Source organism: Pinus tabuliformis, chromosome 3_1 (genome assembly GCF_031772625.1).
Source record: "Pinus tabuliformis cultivar Carrire ecotype Pingquan chromosome 3_1, CPIR1, whole genome shotgun sequence".
NCBI lineage: Eukaryota > Viridiplantae > Streptophyta > Pinopsida > Pinales > Pinaceae > Pinus > Pinus tabuliformis.
Window position 1 is genome coordinate 964,564,303 of NC_142301.1, and position 13,408 is coordinate 964,577,710.

Genomic DNA, 13,408 nt, shown 5'->3' on the forward strand with positions numbered 1-13,408 from the left:
ATGTCCCAATGCCTCCCTAGGGATGCCGTTGTATATCTCTTTTACCAAAGGATGCCCCTTTTTCAAGCCCCCACCCCCCATGACATTTGATCCTGTTGATCATTTAGAGATATGCCCATGTTTCTCAGGTTGGTGATATAATCTTCCCATTCACTGACATCCCCCTCTCGTAGTTGAATATCCCTAACACTTTTCCATGATTGGCGGTCTATGCACAATATGATTTAGGTGGGTCAACTCTCTACAGGAGATTAAGAATTCCATATGATAGAGTGCGGTTCCCTCCCATACCTTTAATGGCATCCAGTCCAATCTTGTTGATTGTCCCTTCTCCTACCTCCCAATGAAGTAATCCCATCATCCACTAGATGTTTTTCATCATTCTCCAAATGTATGAGGAGTTTGTCTTCCTCTTGGCCCCTACTGAAATGCAATTATTGAAAGACTGTCCATACATGTACTTTTCAGTGATGATCATTGACCATGTGCCTGATCCTGATACTGCCCTCCACATGTTCTTTATGATCAGGGCACTATTGAAGGTGGTTGGATCAATAATGCCCCATCCCCCTTCCTCAATGGGTCTAGCTATTTGTGACCATTTAACAAGATGATACTTCCCCCAAGATAATTTCCCATTCCAAATGAATTGACCCATAATAGATTGGATATTTTTAATGATCTTTCTTGGAAGTTGGAAGAGGTGCATCTAGTATACTGCAAGGTTTTGTAGAACAACTTTTAACATTATCATCCTACCTCCCATAGACAACCATCGGTTTGTCCATCCATCCAGCTTCTTTTGGAACCTTATTACTAACCATTCCGAGTCCATGATGTTATAATGGTTGGGCTTGAGGATGAAACCCAAATATGTGAAGCCCTCGTCCAAGTGTCTCACCTCCATAGCTATGTGCAATCTAATATTCTCTATCTCACGACTGACGTTCCTATTGTGGATGATAAAAGACTTCGAACCATTCATGCACAACCCTGAAGCTCTACCAAATGATGTGATGATGCCATGGATATCAGTCCATTCAGCCAAGGTAGCAGGGCCTCGGAATAGGAGGTCATCTACGAACATTAAGTGTGTAACGGTGATCCTTTTTTACACTTTAATACCTGAGATTGGCCCCACCACATTTGCATCCCTCACTTTTCTACTTAGGTTGTCCATTACCATAAGGAACAAGATAGGCGACATCACACCCCTACCTCAATCCCCTGTAGGCTAAGAAGAATTTGGATGGTATTCCATTATTAATTACTACAAAATTTTTGGTCTTGATGCACGCCATAATCCACCCAACGATTGACATGGACAAATCCACTTTGATGATTATCAATTTGAGGAACTCTGAGTCTACATAGTTGTACGCCTTCGTTAAATCAAACTTTAGGATACAAGACTTTAGGTTCCTAGATTGGATGGTATGCATAACCTACTAGAAAATACCAATAGCATCACGAGTCTGTCTTCCCTCGATGAACTCGAACTGCTCCTCTGAGATGAATTTTGACAGTATCGGATGCAACCTCTTAGCGATCACTTTAGATATTAGTTTGTACACTGTATTGCATAGTGATATCGGTCGGAAATCTGCAAATGTTTGAGGCCTTTTCCTCTTTGGAATAAGAGTGATAAAGGTGGCATTAACAGCCCCAGGAATAAAGCCTTTAATACCTGACTCCTCAATTGCTAACAATAGGTGAGGTATCATGAAATTTGTAAAATGGATAAACAACTCCACACCCTAGCCGTCTGGTCCTCGGCTTTTATCCTTTGCTGATTCTTTCATAGTGTCTACCAATTTCTCCTTTGTGACTGACCTACATAGTTGATCATTATCCTCCCCTGAGAACCAGTTCGGCATATGAGATATAAATGCTGACTGTGCCTGGAAGTCCAAATCCATCTCCCCGTATTGATCCTGGAAATGACGCATAGCCTCCCCCTCCAGCGAAGCTTCTAATGAGATTGTATTTCCATCCTTATTTTGAATTATTTTGATAAATTTATTGTTCTTCCTACGGAAAATTTTGAGATTTTATCTATTGCTTGAGCCCAAATCGCCCTACACTTTATTCAAATATGCTTCTCCTTCTGTAGTAGAACCTTGCATTTCATTCCTTCCAACTCTATGATATGTTATTTTATGATTCTTTTACAAAGTTTTATCATTCAAGTCACCATATGGGATGTTGACTCTCTTTTGAGGGATGCTTATTTTATCCACGTAAAATTCTTCAACCCCTAGGGGAGGATATTTAATGTGTCTATTGATTTACCATCAATACATTCCATTTCAAGAAAACCTTTGATCTGCAATGTAGAAATAAAGAAAAATCTTAATGAATTTTTTCCATCATCCATCGAAGAATATCGCATGCATGATAGTTTGGATTGTGGTGAACCTGATAATATGGCTTATGACATAGATATATCCTTGTTCATTCATTCTTGCTTTTTTCCATGATCCCATTATGTACTCATTAGAATATTCTTATCAGTTTAGACCTAGTTCATATGGCTTTACTTGCATGATTTTCACAAAGTCTTATGTGGTCATAGTCTAGGTAGTGTTTACTATTGCAGGTTTTATTTCATGGAAGAGAAGTCGAGGATAATCCAACATTAAGGTTTCATTTCATGTTTATGTTTGTCGGTGTAGATGTTTACACAATTTCTTTTTTTTTAACTACACTTCTTCTTATTTTGATTATGCATGATCACTCCTTCTGGTTTAATGGTCAGGAGAAACTTCTTTCGCTACATTAGAAGTTTCAATTTACATGACCTGACCCTGTTTGTTTAGGTCAGGTTAGGGTAGATTGCATGTGGTTAGATGGATTACATTCTTGTTGTGTATTTTCATCTTCCATATTTCGATTTTATTCTTTTCATTTTCTTTGTCTCTGAATAAAGTCGATGTTGAGCTTTGAGATGACGTGGCTAATATTTTTTAAGGAAATTTGTAGTACTACATAATGGTTGGATTATCTATTACCCTATTCCATTATTTGGTTTATCTCTTTCGAGTCGATGATTTTTCAATGGAAAATATGGTCCTTTAGTTAGGAAGATGTAAGCAAACCATGCAGCCCACATCTATTTAGTATTCCCATTTCTACACTAGGTCCTGTTTATGAATATATGTGGGTTCTTTCTTATATATATGTGTAGAGTAATATAAGGAGGAAAATTTTAGCAATCAAAGAATCAAAGGTCTAAAACTTGTCTCCGATGGAGAAACCTCCTCTTATCTCAATAAGTTGGGATTCCTCTTCCACCCATTGGAAAATAATAAGTGCATATGCATAGTTTTATGAAAAGGAAAATAAAATATAAAAAGGGTGAAAGAAGAGAAAGGCTTCTTGCACAGGGAAGTTGATCTTAAGTTTTGGATAAAATTTTTAATGCTATGTAAGCTCCTTCATCAGTATAAAAATAAATGTGTTTAGGATCATCTCAAATTAACCAAAATATGAGAAATTACGCGTCAAGTGTTTAGTGTATTTTATGAATTTTTTTTGAGATTAATTAGTTGTTTAAAACACATATACATCAAGTAAAATGCAGAGAAGTAAAACACAACAACTCATAATACAAATCTGATAAAGGAGTTCACCCCTCCTAGGCTACATATCCTTGGCCCTACTTTAATGGCTAGGCCCTCTTTCGATTAATGGTAAATTCTTTGATTACATGCTTACAATGCTCCAATGGCTTTGAAACCTGCTCCATTGGATTCAAAAGACCCAAAAACCCCAACCGTGACTATCCAAGCTCTGCAATTGGACTTCAAATGATCTACACTTGACCTCCTCTCCTGGTGGCCTTAAGCTTCCTTAAAATTGAACATAGAAAATCACGTACAAAAGTTCCTTTCTGCCTCTAAAACTTGTGTTATTGTGTTTAGAGCATCAAGATCATCTAGGAATGACTCTTTTTGATCCAAAATTGGTCAAAAATTGAAGAAGCTATGGTTCCTTCAGTTTTCAGTAGGAAAACTCCACTAAATCTAGAGAAACTCCAGTTAGCCCCGCCAAATTTTGGAGCAATGCCAAATTTTTTGGACCTGCCAAAAACACCACTAACTTCCGCTAGCACCCTTTTCATCAGCATTGCGTTTAATGGTGCCCATGGAACTGGGGCTGGTCCCCTTAGTGTGGCCCCTTACCTCCAAACCTTTAGCGCTTAATCTTTAAATAAAGCTTCAAATGCATAAAGATTAAGACTTGTGGTGCAGCATAATGGTAAGTCGCAATGCTTGTGTCGGCGAGGTCATGAGTTCGATTCCCTATCCTACCAAAACATTTTACCTGACCTTTGAGAGGGCATATTCCGGCCTCTAGGCTTGCCACGTGTCATCCTCTCATTGGTCCACCAAAATAACTTTGACCAATAATATGTCGACAATTATCAAAATTTGACTGAGCCACCTGTCAAAATATTTCAGGAATAATTTTTTTTTTTTTCTGACTAGGCTGTAAGAATGCCTAGTTAGCATCCATTCAACCCTGTACCCAAAATTTCCCTATTTGAGAAAGAGGACAAGAAGCTCTATCTTTCTCATACGAGATCTATTTTGAGTGAAACGAGCTGTGTTGGTATCGTATCACCAAGATGGATGCGTTTGTTTAGGTTTTGAATGATTCTGAGCACTTTGAGTTTTGAGAAATTTTTTGCCCCTAATCTAGATTTCTATCACTCCTTCCCACTCATAGGATTTTGGACCCACAGAAGCTTTTTATCTGATGAGAGATGAATACTCTTCTCCTTCCCAACCTCTATCAATTGACTCTACTTGGAAAAATCTCCATGACAACCACTTGGGTTCACTGGCATGCCTTGCCTTGAAAATGGCTTGGCACTTCAACCAATGTTCTCCCTTTGTTGTAGACCTAATCCAATGCTTGTTGGATTCTTTATGATTAAACACTGTGTTGTACAAAAGCGTTCCCTCGGCACTTGGAAAGATGACTAATGGCCTTCCCACTAAGAATCACGCTCCTCCTTCGCAACACATGCATTTGATGCAGGCTTCTCCTTGGAAACCACTTTGACAAGTTAAGCTCATATGATTGAATTGTAGAAATGTGTTCCAATATTATTAATAATAAGAAAAGAAATGACCATTATTTTACCTCCACAGTTCTAAATTCCACATCTGGAAGAATGCATTCACCATCTCTTTCACTTCTCGGTGTCAACACATCAAATGGTTTGCAATGGCTACAATTGTTTTTTCCATTTTTGTCCACTTTCTCATCATTATTCCATCATCCTCCAATATTAACATGTTGCTCATGTCAAAATTTGATAATGAAGGCTAATCACGAGCCTCTTTCTCAAGCATGGACCTTCGGAATCCTGCGACATCTCGTCATAAGAAACACCATTAACCTTGAAACACACTCATGCAAGAATATAACTTGAGGACGTCTTCCTTTTTCTTCTTCAAAGCAACAAATGTCACATCATGTGAACATCACCATGTACTCTTACATCTTGGTATAGAAACCATCGATTAACCACAAGTTGAAAAAACTTGCTTCTTCAAAGCAACTGACTTTCAATTCAAGCAAAAGCATGTAAAACAACTTGACGATTTATGACAAGAATTCCACATTCTCATGAAACAATTTGTCACATCTCCCTTTCATCCTTAGAGACAAAATCAACTCTTCCAATTCGATATAAAATACATGTAACATTCAATCGACCACACAATATTGTACTCATGCATGTGCAAATGATCAACATTCTCAAGTGGACAACGTACATGTTAACAAACCAATCAACCAACACAAGTCAATCACTCATGCATGTTCAAGGGCAATGAAACTATTAAAAATTCCATTGTTCACACACACAAACTATCATGCATGTATAACAATTCTCAACTCTCTTACAAGTGTAATCATAAGTACAATAATACCATTGGTATGTATGAGTACTTAAAGAGCTGAAATGACCATGTTTGCTACAATAAAGTGAGTCAACATACTCCACTTTCGAACACCTTCCTGGCATAAACATGCAATTTCAAGAACAACATGCATGCAAATTTGTAGTTGCAAATTGCCATCTTTGCTGCTTCTAAGTGAGTCCACATAACTCTACTTTTCCAGCATCTTGCTTCATGCAATATGAAACATACTTTCAGTAGAAAATAAATGCATCCATATAACAAGGAAATGCATCAATAAGGCAATATTTGAATCAATTATCAAAAGAAATGCACGACCTTAATTGGTTAAGAAATCTAACCATCTCTTTCCAAACAATTTCAATGGAACTTCTTTCAACTACACTTCATCATGTGTATCATCCTGACCCACATCAATTATGGAATCCTCTTTTCCATTCTTGCCAAAATCTCTCTCCACCTTCTTCAAATGTCATGGATGACTTGTTGGATGCAAAGTCCAACACTTGTCTACAAGATGACCCGGCTTATGGTAATGAGTGCAAAATAATTGCATCTTCTTTTCAACATGGTTTCCATTATCCAATGGACCTTTGGCTTTATATCACTTTTGTTTTTAAAGTTTCCTTTTTATGGCTATCCTCTTCGAACACCTCGAAACACTATGGTTATTCAAACACAAAAGGAACATGTAAATTTTCTCCATCCAAATCTTATGTGAAGATTTACCATGTATATCGTAATCAAAAGAAACTTGATTAGAGGAAGATTTATACCTTGCACATTCACCTTTGTCACCTTCTTGAAGAGGTGAATTTGATGAGGTATTGTCTCTCTTCAGAATACCAACAATGGTTTCAATGACCTTGGTGATTTCAACATCCTCTTGTTTGACATTTCCACTAGTTGCATGCTTGTGAGCATCTTCTTGCAAAGTGGGTATAAAACTTTTTCATTCCTCATGAACACAAACTTCACAATCTTGACGTAATGAACATGTAATGAAAGTACTTCTTGGAACACCTTCATATGCCTCCTTGGCTTTGGAGCATTCTCTATCATGTTGTCCATAACCAAGACCCAAATACCTAGGCATTTCCTCAACAACAATTGGCTCAATTATGCCTTGTGCATGTTTTCCTAATACTTTACCTTCAAAGCCCATCTTCATCAATAATTTGGACACTATTCCTCTAGTGTGACTTTCAAAAGCATCAAAAAATTCATTTTGAGAGGAAACTGAAGATAAACTTGAATTGCATACCTCATTTTCATGAACATAATTGGCTAGGGTTTTCTTGGCATCATGGAGTTGAATCTCCATCCCATGCATCTCTTTTAAGAAGCTCTTGCTTCTCCACCTTCATGTCCATCAAATTCTCTTGAAGTATATTTTTCTCCTTCCAATCTTCATTCATCTCTTGCATCATATCTCTCATGTTGAGAAGAACTCACAAGATCTCTTCATCAAAGAGTCTTGGTATGGAAGATGGATTAGAAACATCACTTGTTGAGGCTGCCATCACACTCGTACTGCATCAAAAAGCTTCACAAAACATCAAAAAGTTTCTCAACAAAGAATCATCTCAGACCATATCCCTTCTTCATCTTACACACATAAACTTGCACACAGTTAAATTCTCATTACACAAATACAAAACCAATAGCTAATTTTCTAGCTAACCTTGGCAAACAATCTCAGGGTTAAAATGAACTAATTGTGCTCTGATACCAACTTGATTTGAAATGTTGGGAAAACTTGTTAATGCTATGCAAGCTTCCTCATCAGTATAAAAAGAAATGTGTTTAACATCATCTCAAATTAACCAAAATATGAGGAATTATGTGTCAAGTGTTGAGTGTCTTTTATGAGAAATTTATAAGATTAATTAGTTGTTTAAAATACATATACAACAAGTAAAATGTAGATAAGTAAACCACAACAGCTGATAACATAAACATGATAATGGAGTTCACCCCTCCTGGGCTACATCTCCTTGGACCTACTTCAATGGCTAAGCCCTCTTTGGATTAATTGTCAATTTTCTAATTACATGCACCTAAATTGCTCCAATTGCTTTGCAACCTACTCCATTGGATTCAGAAGACCCAAAGACCCCAAAAATGGCTATCCAAGCTCTACAATTAGACTTCAACTATATAGGCTTGACCTCCTCTCCTTGTGGCCCTAGGCTTACTTAAAATTCAAAGCAGAAACATCACATACATAAGTTCCTTTACGCCTCTACAACCTATTCCATTGCGTTCAGAGCATCCAAATCATCTAGGAATGACTCTTTCTAAGCCAAAATTGGTCAAAAATTGAAGAAGTTATGGTCTCTTCAGTTTTCCCCAGGAAAACTCCACCAAATTTGGAGAAAATCTAGTTAGCTCTACCAAATTTCGGAGCAGTGTCAGATTTGTTGGACCTGCCAAAATCATCACTAACTGCCACTAGCATCCTTTGCATTAGCACTGGGTCGTATGGCACCCATGGAACTGGGATTGGTCCCCTTGCCTCCAAACCTTCGACACTTAAACTTTAAATAAACTTCAAATGCATATAGGTTAAGACTTGTGGTGCGACATAATGGTAAGGCATGGGGGTTGTGTGGCTGACATCATGAGTTTTATTTCCCAGCCTACCAAAACATTTTACCTGACCTTTGAGAGGGCTCATCACGACCTCTAGGCTTGCCAGGTGTTAGACTTTCATTGGTACACCAAAATACCTTTGACCAATAATATGTCAACAATTGTCAAAATATGATTGAGCCACCTCTTGAAATATTTTTGAATATTCTTTTTGCTAACTGGGCATTACAGATGCCCAGCCAGCATCCTAGTCAGCCCTGTACCCAAAATTTTCATGTTTGACAAAGCGAACATAAGGCTCTATCTTTTTCATACGAGCGTCATTTTTATTGAAATGAGTTGCATTGGGATTGTATCACCGAGATAGAATCGATCATTAAGCTTTTGAGTGATTCTGATCACTTTGATTTTTTAGCAAAATTTTGCCCCTAATTCAGATTCCAATTAGAGGTGAAGCAAGTGACTTCGTCAGGGTACTATCTAGGCTCAATCGTAGTAAAGAAACATTTGTGTTCCTAAAGAGACTCCATTAGGGTATTGTGCATGCCTGTTGGCAGTGGAGTAATGCCAAAGATGTAAAACTCACACTCTAATTCCCTTTAATTATCCATGTTATATCACCCTTAATTACATCGACATGATAAAAATATGGACTGTTGTATTGTGTTGTTATTTTGAGTAATGGAATAAGGGAGACTACATCTTTAACCGAGTAAGAGTGGGGAGCTAAGGTAAACCATTGATTGAATCAATACTTCTTGAAGAAATGAGACTGTACGCTTACAATGAAACCATTTTAGATAATCTGGGGTTATCCCAGTGTGTCGCTAAGTGTTGTAACTTTTGGATTCTACATTAACTATTATTTCAAGCCCAACTGAGTCAATATGTTGCTTGATTTGTTATCAATGTGTTTTCTCCTAGCATTTCATCCTCATAGTGTCGTCAATTAACCATTAGAATCATATGATTTAGTTAGTTGTTAGTTAGTTGGAATCATGATCTTTATCGACTTAGAAACTTTCCTTATCATCATGTACACACTTGAAAATCATGTAAAACCATGAAAAATAAAACAAAAATCAAGAAAAAAACATAGAAAAGTAAAATTGCATTCAAAGTTGATGACTACATGTGCTCAACTTGAGCGCACTTCTTCAGCCCCAAAAGGTGCGCCCTCGTTGAGCGTACTCCTTCATGATGAATAAATGTACCCTTTGTGAGCACACTTCTTCATGTCGAAGACATGCACCCTTCCCAACTACATGCATGAGCCGACCTTGTTGCATGTGGCAGCACTCCTAGAAAATAATATCCCACTTCACTTCTTTAACTAACCCATTCACTTAACGACAAGTGGCAGACACACATGAATATTATTTTATGTTAATCTCTTTAAATCAACTCAGTTCATCATTATTCTTTCATTTTCGTTCCATCTGAGTTGGGTGCACAACTGTGAATCAAGAATCTCTTCATCAACTAATGCAACAAGTAAGTTTTTCATGTCAAGCCTTTCCAATGCATTTCATGATTTCACTATTAAATCTTGCTTTCCTTGTTTTCGATCCTCCATTTTTCAGTTTCTTTTCTATCATTTATGCTGAATCTTCATATTGCAAGTGCTAATGTGTTTTTTCATGCCAAAACTCTTCACATTCTTGAAACCTTTCATCTTCCACCATTCATGCAACAACAACTATACAGATTTGCAGATCTTTCTCTTCCTCATTTTAGCATCAAGTTTTGTTGTTAAAACATGTTTTTGAGCTTCCAATAGGTAGAGCACACTTATTGAGCTTGAAGCCTAATTAACCTCAAAAATTGCACCATTTTTGATCAATTTTTCCTCTAGGGCGCATTTCTTCACCATAAAGGAATGTGCCCTTTCTTGAGTGCATAAGCACATCATGAAGGCATGAAGCATCTCCATTCAACCCTTTGGCATGCAAAAGTGCTTCCTTCTTTTCCTTGAGTGTATGGGCACATTGTGATGGCCTAATGCCTTCTTAACCTCCTGCTTTGTCGCTTTAGAGTGTGAGGGTGCACCCTCCTTGTCTCGTTGAGCGCATGTACACAGAAGGAAGACCGGAAGACCCCTTCTTCCATCCCTTCAACCCTTCAGGGTATGATAATGTGCCCTAGTTGATTTTCCCCTTGCTTGAGCACATGATCACACTGCAAAACCTTGAGTGACCTTGCATGCCCCCTTCATTCTTTGAAAGTGAACCCTCCTAGTTTTCATACTCATTTTCATGCATGCAAGTTATTTTATACTTCCGTTCATATTTTTTCATGATCTACCATCTGTGATGGATCTTTGTACATGATTTACAAGTATTGCTACATAGTTAGGTTGTTTTGAGCTAATACTGTCACTATGAGTGCGTTTCCCAAATAGGTATTCATGCTACAAGTATTACCACTTTTTCGTCATCTATTGGAGACATGTTGCCTCCCAAGGTGACCTCCAAAGAACTTTCAAAAGCAAGCACTGATGAATGTCTAGAAGTTACAAGGCCAACTATTCCCATATACACACATACTCAATGCTTTATTGATAAGAAAACACAAGTCACATGGAGCATAATATACAACACATTCATGCAGGAGAATTTTCCTTGGGACTTAGAATATTTGCATGCATACATCAACATCAAGAAGTCTAGGATGCACAAGATCACATGCAAATTCCCAGCCATGCAATTGGTAGAATTAATTAAATGGATCATTACACATATGGATGATTCTCAAATTGTGCTATGAAGTGAGAGTGGTAATCAGCTTTCCACCTATTCTGGTGAAGACATGTAGACATATTATAATATTCTCAAGCCTAGTGAAAATTCAAATGACAATTTTTATAGGAGATGGCCACCCTTAAAACTACTAATGTTATAAAAGTATGGTTTCGATACCCTACCAAGTTTTGCCATCGGCCACCTTCAGTTTATCCAACAAAGATTCTCGAAGATGTGTATCATTACTTAATAGCGATGTATTATCGATTATATAGGCATACAAATGTTGAGGTATTCTAAGAGAATTATATATACGTGCTCAATATAGTGGTTACCCAGGGAAGAGTTTTCAATTGGATAGATAGCCTATCATTGGAGAGTCAACGTCACATTGGGCAGGAAAAATCATATTTAAGGGTGAACCAGGAACCATAATTCTACAGGTCTACAGTTTTCTTAGATGGAATCTGTGAACAATATCCATTCCTAGGAATGAATTGGGACTAGACCCCTTAGGAGAGGTTCCCAATTTTCTTCCGCTACAGAGTGTTATCAGAAACAAGATTTAGAGGCATATGTGACAAATTATATTCATATTTCTTTGCAGTCTTATTTCACATGATTTTTGAGATTGATACTCCTTACATGACTGATCAGGTGAAGGAGTCACTTCGAGATATCAGAGACTAGTTTGCAGCTCGAGAGGGTACATACATCAGGTTCTTTAGTTTTCATATATCCCCTTATCCTATGTCATGATATGTGACCAAAAAAGTGGTGATACAAGAAGTTTCCAATTAGTTGGCGATGGGATTGTTAGTGACTCTCCATAGAAGGAATAATGCCCCTTGGCCTAATTTTCCATTGAGGGTCAGATTGTATGAATTAAAGAGCCACAAGGTGATGAAAATAAAGATATAAGAGTTGTACCATATACATTTCACCGCTAAATACTTTAATGGATACGATCCTAAGAGAATTTTCTAGTAGCATTGTCAAATTATCAGTCACAATATGGGGTACTCATCAATGCCTACATAAAAAGATGAGAAGATAAAGAACTGGTAAATTGGCAACATGAAGAAACATACACTAATGGAGACCTGTTCACCCCATGGTCCACCAGCTCAAGAATTGCAAGTGCAAGAGGAGGACGAAATAACACTTCAAGAAAGGAAACTAGCTCCAAAAAAAAGGATCATATATTCTTCGATAGGAGAGAGATACAAGAATTGGAAAGATGACCCCTTAAACTTGGGTGCTATCCCAGTAGGGTAGGAGAGAGAAGAAGTAGAAGAATAAGAGAGGAAGAGTCAGCATAATGGTTTTCTAGAGAAGCAACAAGTAGAAGAAGAAGATAAGAGAAGGATAGAAGAAGACCAACAAAGGTAGTCCTAAGAGGAGGAAGGAGCACAAAGATTGGAGGAAGAACAATTAAATCAAGAGCTGGAAAGGAGTAGTTTGAGAGAGAAGATACCATCCAACGAATGGAAGAAGAAATCGATAGTCCAGGAGAAGATCCTCTCACAAGCAGTCATATTCCATTTAGAGATATAGGGATCACACCCTCATGAGAAGATAAGGTCATGGATGTACACAGGGTAACGTTCAATCAACTAAAGTAGAGGATTGTGCAACCAAGACATGGATAATTCTCAAAGGATCCTCAAAATCTAGTCTCAATGTAAATATAGAAGGTGATCACTACCAACACTAGAAGAAATATGAGGTTAGTCATGGTGGAAAATATTGCATTTTCTATAGTAAAACAGGATAACTTTAAGTACTTGTTGAACGCAAACGTTAGGATGAGGAGAGAATTTATCGTGGTGAAGAAACATGAAAAAACATTCTACCGTGGAGAACCAATGGATGTCATCACAAAAATTCAACATTGCATAATGGCAATTATCCATACAAGAAGAGTTGGGGCTAATGGAGAATACGATGGTGCGACTATATGATGAGATAATACTTATATAGTAGGCCATGTCTCCCCTCATCTGCATTTAGAAGAATACACAAGAATTGACGAAACTCATGAAGATAGAAAATAGAGCAATTGACTAGATGTAGGAGCGGACTGCTAAATATCTAGTTGCTATGAAATATTTGGAAAATGACAAGATTACCACA